General features: G+C 36.3%; 1 pseudogene; it reads right to left on the bottom strand.

Moving 5' to 3' along the window:
- Positions 1–9981, bottom strand: part of LOC149162846 (alpha,alpha-trehalose-phosphate synthase [UDP-forming] 5 pseudogene) — a 33979-nt pseudogene that overhangs the window by 2361 nt on the left and 21637 nt on the right.

Below are 9981 nucleotides of genomic sequence, written 5' to 3'. Positions count from 1 at the left end.
GGTGTCGCCAATGATCACATAATCTTTGGCTTGATATTGAATACATCATTATTGCAAGTGAAAGGTATCAGACCAGAAAGTTTGGTTTTGGAGATAGATCAGTATATATCCATACTGTTAGTTTCCTATACCAATAGGAGTCATAATTTTGAATGACTAAGGTTAAGCCTTGTAATATTGTAAATACCTTTACTTTCTGCAAATGTTTTCCATATTATAAAAAATTAAAAAATGTAAATAGGGTATGTCCTAAACGAAAAATCAAAGGACAAAAAGAATAAGAGAAGGTCAAAAATTGAAAATATATGAACCCCAAAAACAAAGAGACCATGAAAGTTTGCAAGTCCAAATGTCACTACTATTTACTTTTTATGCATAATAAGGATTATGTGCAACTTGTTATTCATGCCAGTGTTTAGTCAATTTAGTATATCCTAAATTGCTACATTAATTATCAATCCGGGAGTCGTAAACTGATGAAGTGTGGCGCACTATATGTGCAAGACAACCTCCTTCTTACTTTTTATTGTTTTCAATTTTTATTTTGTTTTGGGATTTTTATCTTTGTTTATCTCCTAATGTAAATGGGAAATCCTATTCCTGAGTTTTGAGAATACTTTATAAGGCAAGTATGGATGTAGATCTTAAGGCAATTATGTCCTTTATGATGATTTCTAGAGCTTAACACTTCAGAGGATCTCAAAACATATTAGTGATGAAATTAATACTTGGACAAGAATGTAAATGTGCAGCTATTCAAATCAAACAAATAATGAACTACTGATCATGAAATCACTATCTCTGCTGCTCATCTAAATACAGAAAAATAAGTTAAGCTATTGCACTCAAACAAATCAAAAACTACAAACTAGTAAAGTAAAATCAATTCACTTCACTTATAGTCCGATAGCTCGCCAAGTAATATTTTCAGGGTTAAGCTATGGCTCTGGAGATAACGTCAATAACATGAGGAATTGATATCTAAACTAACTAACAAAGCAAATGAAAATAAAATCAAGTCACTTCACTTATAGTCCAATAGCTCTCCAAGTAGTCTTTTCGGGGTTAAGCTATGGCTTTGGAGATAATGTCAATAACATGAAGAACCTGATATCTAATTGCAGAAAAATAAAAGTAACATCAAATCACATCACTCATAGTCCGATAGCTCGCCAAGTAGTCTTTTTGGGGTTAAGCTATGGCTCTGGAGATAACATCAATGACATGAAGAATTTGATATTTAAACTAACTAACAAAGCAATTGAATAAGACTGAGATCAAAGCATAACTGGAATTGAAAAGCTAAGAAAACAAAGTCAGCAAAGAGGCTAATCTCATGTCACTAGTTATTGCAAAAATTGTATGAAAATGCCCGGGCCTAACCTATCCTGAAACACACACTGATCAGTGTTAGCAAAAATATACGATGCTTGAAAAATCGTGTACAGGAATGAAACATTAACATCATAACTAACTTATGAAATATATATAGGTGAATAAACTATGAAATATCTACAATGGAAATAAGACAACAACATATAAAAACTTTACAGAAATAAAGAAACAAAACCTTAGCCAGCAGGGGCCCTCTGCACGGCCTTGGTTAACACGCTGTCAGTCTGGAATTACGCTCACACAATCATGTAAAACAGAGTCTTGTTATATTGCAAAACAGAGGAAGGATCCTCTCTTTACAATAGCAGGGCCAATGTCACGGCACAGTACATGAACTAACAGCAAGATTACCTCCAAAAACTAACTAGCTACATGCGTTTACAAATGTGTTATTTATAAAGGAAATTACATAACCATTTTCCTATGAAACATCTTCAGCAGAGGACACGTAAAAAGACAACATCCGTGAGCTTAACATGATGGTTTCCAAGATCATTCAATCTACCAAAAGGTAGCTGTTGGATTTACATCATGGGGGCAGTCTACAGCTGTCAAAACATAGCCATGGATCTAGGAACGGCCTTAGACCCTTCACGTGTTGAAAACAGAGACCTGTTTGTCGTAGAACTCCTCGTTTGACTATTGTTTGACCAAGGCTTTCCTCCATGAGTTTAGCTGAACCAATAGGATCTTATACATGTCTAGATCATTCCTAAATTGCCCACATGCCTCGTTTTTCTTGATGACACCTGTAACCTAGAGATCAACAAAAACAGCTACAGAAAGTCAAGTCAGCTGTGGAAAGTGGCTGCATTCCGCAGCTGATGAGCAAAATCTAAGTCAAATAGAAAACACAAAAATATAGTTAGAAAACCACTTAAATGCTCTTTCAGAATCAATATGTAAAGATTTTTGATAGCTTGTGGGGAACTGGTGAGGGGAAAAAGTCTAGAAAAGTGTGTAGAAGAGATGTAGTTTCAGGGCTCAACATACCCCCACTGTGAAGGTGTTGCATGTCCTCATGCAACCAAAACTGTGACTATCCTCACTTCAGTTCATGTGTTCTGAAACCTCTGCTAACACATCCAGCCCTCTTTTCTTCTTTCTTAGTACCACTGTTGTCCTAGGCTTCCTCATTATGCACTTGAATTTGAGGTTGATGAGAGCTCTGCTCAACCTCCTGCTCTTGTTCTTCAATTTTCTATTTTTCTTCTGCCACAACCCAAGATGCAACATGGTGTTGTCATGAATAATCTTATCCAACCTGCTCTATTTTTTTAATGTTTCACTTTCTCTTTTGATGTGTCTATTTAGGACTTCCAGTTCAAAAACTTCCTATTTTAGTGATTGGATTAGAGCTTCCTGGGTTGTATTAGGCTGGGCAGATGAGGTGCCTTGATCTGTGGTAGTCTTCTCCAACGACTCAATAAAATCATACATTTCTTGCTAGTTTGGATCTATCTCAGCTGTAGCCTTTCTTGGGATGTCCCCAAAATCTAGCTGAGAAGGACTGATCTCAAAATCTGGCTGAGAAGAACTGATCTCAACATTTGGTTGAGAAATAGGAGTATGGTGTGGGCTATGGCCAGGAGGGATTGCTGGAGGCTGTTCCAGTGTTTCCCCTCCTAAATCAATGAAGTGGGGCCCTTTAGTTTGTACTTTCCTCGGTTTTCCTTTAAGTCTGGAGCTCCTCCTTAGATTCTGTGAGCCAGCGTCTCCTTTCTCCACACTCTGTTTTTCTTTCCCTTTTCTCTTTGTAGTAGCTGATTGTTCCTGAAGGTAAACTAGTCTTTTAGAAAGTATTTGGTCCTCTTCTGAGGAAGGTTCTGGGGTTTGATAGACAACTTCAATATTTCTTTTCCCCTTTAGTTTTCTTTGCTTCCTAACCTCAGTTCTTTCCTTCCTACCTTTAGACAACTTCTCTTCCTTATTAGTTTTTTTAGCTATGTTAGTAGGAGTGTCCTGAATGTTCACACTTGTTTTCCTTCTCCTACTTTTCCTTGCTGAGCTACTCTCGGGTGTTTCAGGTGGGTCCTGAAAGAAGTTTCTAATCAAGAACTGTTCCCAGGTGTCCTTATTTTCCTTCAACTGTTTTTCAATCAAAATTCTTACAAGGCCATGATGGTAAAGGTGGGGTTCTATGTTCTCCAGATTCTTTTGTACAGTTATGGACATCTTTTTCAGGCTATTCAGTAGAAAATAAGGCAAATTGATGGTTTGATTTTCTAGAAAATTCATTAGAAACCAGATTTGGTACATGTACATGGACCCAAACCGTCCTTCACATGTAATAAACTTCTAGATTATCAATAATAAACTAGTCCACTTTTCCTCTAAAGCAGAGACAGGGATTCCACATTTGATAATGGTTATATCCATACCTAGATTGCGTAGGATAACCCTCCAGGCCCTCTCATCAAAGTTTTTGTTTTTGAACCACCGTTCCCCCTCCTATGGGAGTTCCGTTGCTACTACGATAAATGCTTCTGTACTGAAAATTTAAGATCTCCAACCTCAACTTCCACGCCATTAAAAAACCTTGCAAATGTCTTCGTAACTTCTTTATCGTAACCTCTAAATTTCTGGATGAACTATAGCCACCGTGCCTTCCTTAATATGCTTTTCAATTGTGGATACCCCTCTATGAATTTAGGCCCTTACGGTTCTACTCTTAGTAAAAGACCTATTCCTTCCTCCTGCTTTAAAATACATCTGTGAGTGATGGACTGTGAGTAATGGATTGACGGAGTTGAAACAGTTGTGTTAGCGGGGAATGGAGAAGGTTTGTGGAGAAAAACCAGTAATTATAAACGGAAGAGCAGAGAACAGGTAATGAGAATGAGTTCACGGAGATGTAAACAGGCCAGAAATAACAACCGCAACTTCAATGGGATGGTATGGAAATAGAGTGAGCCCGGCTTTTGAGCTAGAAGGCTACGAGATAGGTGTGAGCATGTTCTCAAAATGATTGCGGATTTGTGCGGTGGGACAGAGCCGTGATCAAATAGATTACGTCCTCATAATTACCCGATTCAGCAGGTGGAATGCCAACATACAAATGAACACGAGTTAAATTCAGAGGCGGATCATGAGGCCGTTAAAAATTAATGCAAAGTTCATGGAGGAATCATGTAAAGGCCATGGAGTGGTTATGAAAGCTATTGATGCTAATCATTACACATAATGGAGCCGGTGGTTTCATAACTATATAGAATGTGCTTTAAAATGCTATTTGAAATGAATCTTGCTCTTACCTTAGAATTTTGCCACTTCTGTCCACTAACCTTTGATTAGCTGCTTTCTGTTGGTGCTTTAGGTGCTTTATATCTTCAAAATATTTTCCTTTGTCATACCTGCATTTGGTTCTCATCATTATTTGGCTAACATCTGACTGTCAATACTGAATAACGGAGTGTTAGCTGCGGAATTAACAACCAGCTGTGGAATCAGTTTTTAGATGCGGAAACTGAATTCAGTTGCGGAAACTGACACAGTGAACATATGACTGAATGGAGATGGATGAAAATGAATGATGACTGAGTGAATGATATATGAAAACTTGGTCATAAAAGATATTTTATTGCTGGAATGTGATGATGAAATGAAATGAAGTGAAGAGAAATGAAGTGAATGACATGAAACTATGAATAAAATAAAATAAAAAAATTGGAAAATATAGGGCGTCAGAAGTTTCTGATTTTCGCTCTGTATTTTCTGTATAAGACTGCCAATCAGTGATTGGTTTTCAAACTTATACAAATATTTTTTATTTTTATTTTTATTTTTTTTGTAACAGAAAACAACAAAGACTAGGCTGGTGGAGAAGAAGGATTCTTCTTCACCAGGCTTATTGCAGAATTATCTTGAAATATTTTGACAAATTCCTCTTTTGAGAGTGGCTTATGATTGATCTTTAATCTGTGGCCATTCACAATAAGAGGCGTTTGATATTCGTCAATGGTTTTGATTTTTACCACTCCATTGCTAAAGACTTTGTTAATCTCATATGGCCCAAGCCAATGAGTCTGAAATTTACCTTTGAAATATTTGAACTTGGAATCAAATAGAAATTCCCAATCTCCTTCTTGAAACTTTTTCTCCTTAATGTATTTGTCATGCCACTTAGCTCTTTGATATTGAACTAGATCAGTTCTTAGGATTACTTCTTGTCTGATCTCATCTAATTCATTCAACTGCTCCATTCTATGCTTTTGGGCTTCTGATAGATCCAATCCCAACTAAACTGCCATCTTGAAAGTTCTAACTTGGAACTCAATAGGGAGCAAAACTTCTTTTACATAAACAAGTTCAGAGGGAGAATGTCCCGTTGTATTCCTCCATGTAGTTTTGTAGAACCATAAGGCTTCAGGAAGCCTTTCTACCCAATCTCTTATGTGTAGATGAACAATCTTGGTAATGATGCCTTCAATAACTTTGTTTGTAGACTCCACTTGACCATTTGCTTGTGGATGGTAAGGAGTAGATTTTCTGTGCTTGACCTTGTACTCTTCCATCAGCTTCTCCACTAGTTTGGATGTGAACTGACCTCTCTGATCTGTTACAATTTCTCTTGGAACACCAAAGTGAGTAAAAATATCCTCATAAAGAAAACTAACAACTAAATGCTCAGTAGCAGAAAATAATGCTTTGGCTTCTACCCATTTAGTGACATAATCAGTACATACCAATATATACTTTATTTGTTTATATGGTGGGTTAATAGGTCCAATGAAGTCTAAAGCCCATTTTTCAAAGGGTTCGATGTACCTGTGGTTGTAATGGCATTTCATTTGAGAGGGTAGGTTTCCCTACTCTTTGGCAGCTATCACACCTTTTGACATATTGTTTTGCATCTTTGAAGAGGGATGGCCAATAATATCCTAAAGAGAGGATTTTATAGGCTGTCCTTCTGTCAGAAAAGTGTCCGCCGCATGGTTCATCATGACATGCTTTGAGAATATCAGGCATTTCATCTTCCCTAACACATCTTATGATCACAAAATCTGGCCCTGTTTTAAACAATTCGTTAGAAATCCATGAATATTTTGAAATCTCCTGAATAATCTTTCTTCTCTCGCGAGAAAATAAATGTGGAGGTAGTTTCCCTGTAACCAAATAGTTAGCTGTATCTGCATACCAAGGAGTCTTAGTAATGACTGCAAATAAATATTCATCATGAAACTTGTCCTCTATAGGAGAATCTTCTTTAGTATTCTGAATCCTAGACAAGAAATCAGCTACTGTATTTTGTTTCCCTGGTCTATCTAACACAGTAATATTGAATTTCTATAAAAGTAGGAGCCACCTTGTAACTCTACCATTAGTAATGGGTTTGTTCATTAGATATCTAATTGCAGAATGATCAGTATGAATAAAAGTTTCATAGCCTGTTATATAATGTCTGAACTTATTGATTGCATGAACAACAGCTAAAAACGTTTTTTTAGTCACAGTATAATTCAACTCAGTAGGAGTTAAATTTTTACTGGTATAGTAAATGGCATAAGGAACTAAATCTTTTTGTCCCAATACAACCCCTAGAGCTGTATCTGAAGCATCTGTAGAAATATGGAAAGGAAGTTTCCAATTTGGTCCTCTCAAGATAGGTGCTTCAGATATTCTTGTTTTCAAAGTTTCAAATGCTAATTGGCAATCAGGATCCCATTTGAATTCACAGTCTTTTGTAAGCAGTTTGAAGAGTGGAGATGCTATTTTGGTGAAGTTTTCTATAAATATACTATAATATCTAGTAAATCCCAGAAAACTTCTAACATCTTTTTGACAATTTGGAATAGGTAACTTGGAGATGACTTCAACTTTTGATCTATCAACTTTAATCCCATCCCCTGAAATATGATGTCCTAAAACAATACCTTCAGTAAACATCATAAAGAATTTTTCATGGCTTAGTGAAAGGTTTGTTTCTTTACATCTTATAAGGATTTTTTCCAAATTTTCTAATGCCTCTTCAAACGAATCACCATAAACTGTAAAATCATCCATATATACCTCTATACAATCATGGATTAGATCGGCAAAAATTTCTAGTACTGCTCTTTGGAATGTTGCGGGTGCATTACATAATCCAAAAGGAAGCACTCGATAAGAAAAAGTTCCCCATGGACACGTAAATGTGGTCTTATCCTGATCTTTAGGTGCTACCTTAATTTGATTATAACCATTAAAAGCATTCAAAAATGAAAAGTACTTTTTTCCTACTAATGTATCTAATACTTGATCGATAAAGGGCAAAGGAATATGATCCTTCAAGGTTGCTTTATTCAATTCCTTGTAATCAATGCACACTCTCCATTTACCATTCTTTTTGGGTACTATAACCAAAGGAGAAACCCATTGGCTATATGAAATTGGGTAAATGAAGTTTACATTGAGTAGTTTTTGGAGCTCTTCTTTCACTATCTCCCTAAGATTTGGATTCATCCTTCTCTGAGGTTTTCTGATTAGTCTATTGTTTTCCTCGATATAGATATGACTGATGCAAGTCTTAGGATCAATACTTTTCATATCAATATAATCCCATGCAAATGCAACAAAGTGTTTTTGCAAGATTTTGGTTAGCTCTTCTTGTTGTGACTTTTCCAAGTTTTCGTTGATATTCAGTGTTTTACCTGGAAAAAAATTTCAATGGTAGAACTACCAAACTCTTCCATAGAGTAAAGAGACATTTGTCTTGATGATAGATATTCAATATCAGAATCTAACTGAAATTGTGTGTGGTCATATTCTGAATATGTTCCAAAATTTTCTAATGTGTTCAAAATTTGACTATCTTCACTAATTTCAGAGATAGTAAAGACAGGTTGTATAATATCTTCATCGTCGACCTATTCATTGTCTCCTACTTTTGTAATTTTCTTTGTTGGAGGATACAAATTGAATTTCTTTGTCGAACTACCATCAGAAATATACATATCTCCAGATCTACAACTAATGAAAGCATCAGTTGTGGCTAGCCAAGGTCTTCCTAAGATGAGTGGATGCCCTCCTAAATTACTCTTGGGAGTCAAAATCATGAAATCTACTGGATATTCTCAAGAATATAAGGAGACTGAAATATCTTCTAATACACCATCTGGTTTGATTATTGATCTATCTGCAAGTTGCAGTAAGGTGGGTGTGAAAGGAATATTAGGAAGTTTAAGTTGTTCCATAGTCTGTCTACTCATAATGTTGATAGCAGCCCCTAAGTCAATCAAAGTGTTTGGAATTTCTATCCCATTTATATGTGTCTTGACAATTGGACTACTTGGATCTACATACTTCTACATGGTAATTTTTCCCATCATGATATCTGCAATTTTTCCTACCAGGTGGATTCTTCTTATATCTCTTGGTTTCCTTCCTGGTCTTTTAAGACTCAACTCCTTTATTGTTTTTTCTAGAATAGGAATCTCTCTAATGGCTTGTAGCAAGGGAATCTTGATACAAACATTCTTTAATTCACCTAGAAAATCATAGTCAGGCAACAAGATTTGTTTTTCCACCCCTTCGTCAATTTGTAATCTTTCAGGGAAAGGAGGTGTGGATGAAGATGCAGGTTGCTCAACTATAGGAGTTGTGGGGGTTGACTCTTTTTCTTTTTATTTTTGATTGATTGGGTTTTGAAGAGATGCTTCCTCAGAACCTTTATTGACTTTAAGAGAATCCTCCTTAGAGGTACCTTGCTCTTGAACATCTATAGAAGGTTTTTCTAAAACTCTACTAGACCTGAGTTGAACATCATTAAGAGGAACAATCATATAGGTATGAAATTGTTGTCCTTCTACCATATAAGCATTCTAAGGATTCTTGTTGTTGGGATTTGGCAATGGCTGGGCTGGTAGTTGATTTGTCTTTTGTTGAAATGGAAGCAAGAGTTGAGAATTTGGATTTTGTTGAGAAGGTTATTGTTGTGGGAATGGCAATGAAAGTTGTGGGTTTTGATTTGGAATTTGTGGATTTTGTTGATTTTGAAAAGATGGAGGATATTGATAAAATTGAGCAAATCTCCCATAAGGATTTTGCATCCCTTGTGCCCATGATTGGTATGGATTTTGAGGTTGGGGCCAAGGTTGTTGCCAAGAATTCCAATTTGGTGGGAGCTGAAAGTTCATAGGATTGTTAAATCCCTGATTTTGTTGCCCCTGCCACGGTCTTCTTGAAACAAAACAAAGGGACTCTACTGAATTTGGATCTCCCTAAAAGATAGCTTTGAGCCCAGGGATTGAAGGACAATCCTTGGTCTCATGAATTTCTGAGCAAATCATACATGTTTCTGCAACTTTTGCATCCAAGGGACATTCCCTTGGAGCATGTTTCTTTCTAAATTTTGGACAAAAGATGGCCAAGGTATCAGCTTCTACTTTCTGCTTGTTTTGTATTTTAAGGGTGTCTAGTTGTTCACTAAGGCTCCCTAGAATATCAGTTTTAAACTCATCAAGCATATTGCCAATCTCTGCCCTACTTATTGATCCAGTTGAAGATTTGTTTGCTCTAATAAGAGAAGGATCTCTCGGCCCTTTTTTAGTTTTATATTTTCCCCTTGAGAGACGGACACATAGTTCTGCTATATCACGAAGTGGAAGT

Source organism: Pinus tabuliformis, chromosome 5_2, assembly GCF_031772625.1.
Source record: "Pinus tabuliformis cultivar Carrire ecotype Pingquan chromosome 5_2, CPIR1, whole genome shotgun sequence".
Taxonomy (NCBI): Eukaryota; Viridiplantae; Streptophyta; class Pinopsida; order Pinales; family Pinaceae; genus Pinus; species Pinus tabuliformis.
Note: the sequence above shows the minus strand (reverse complement) of the source record. Positions and strands in the feature narration are given on the sequence as shown.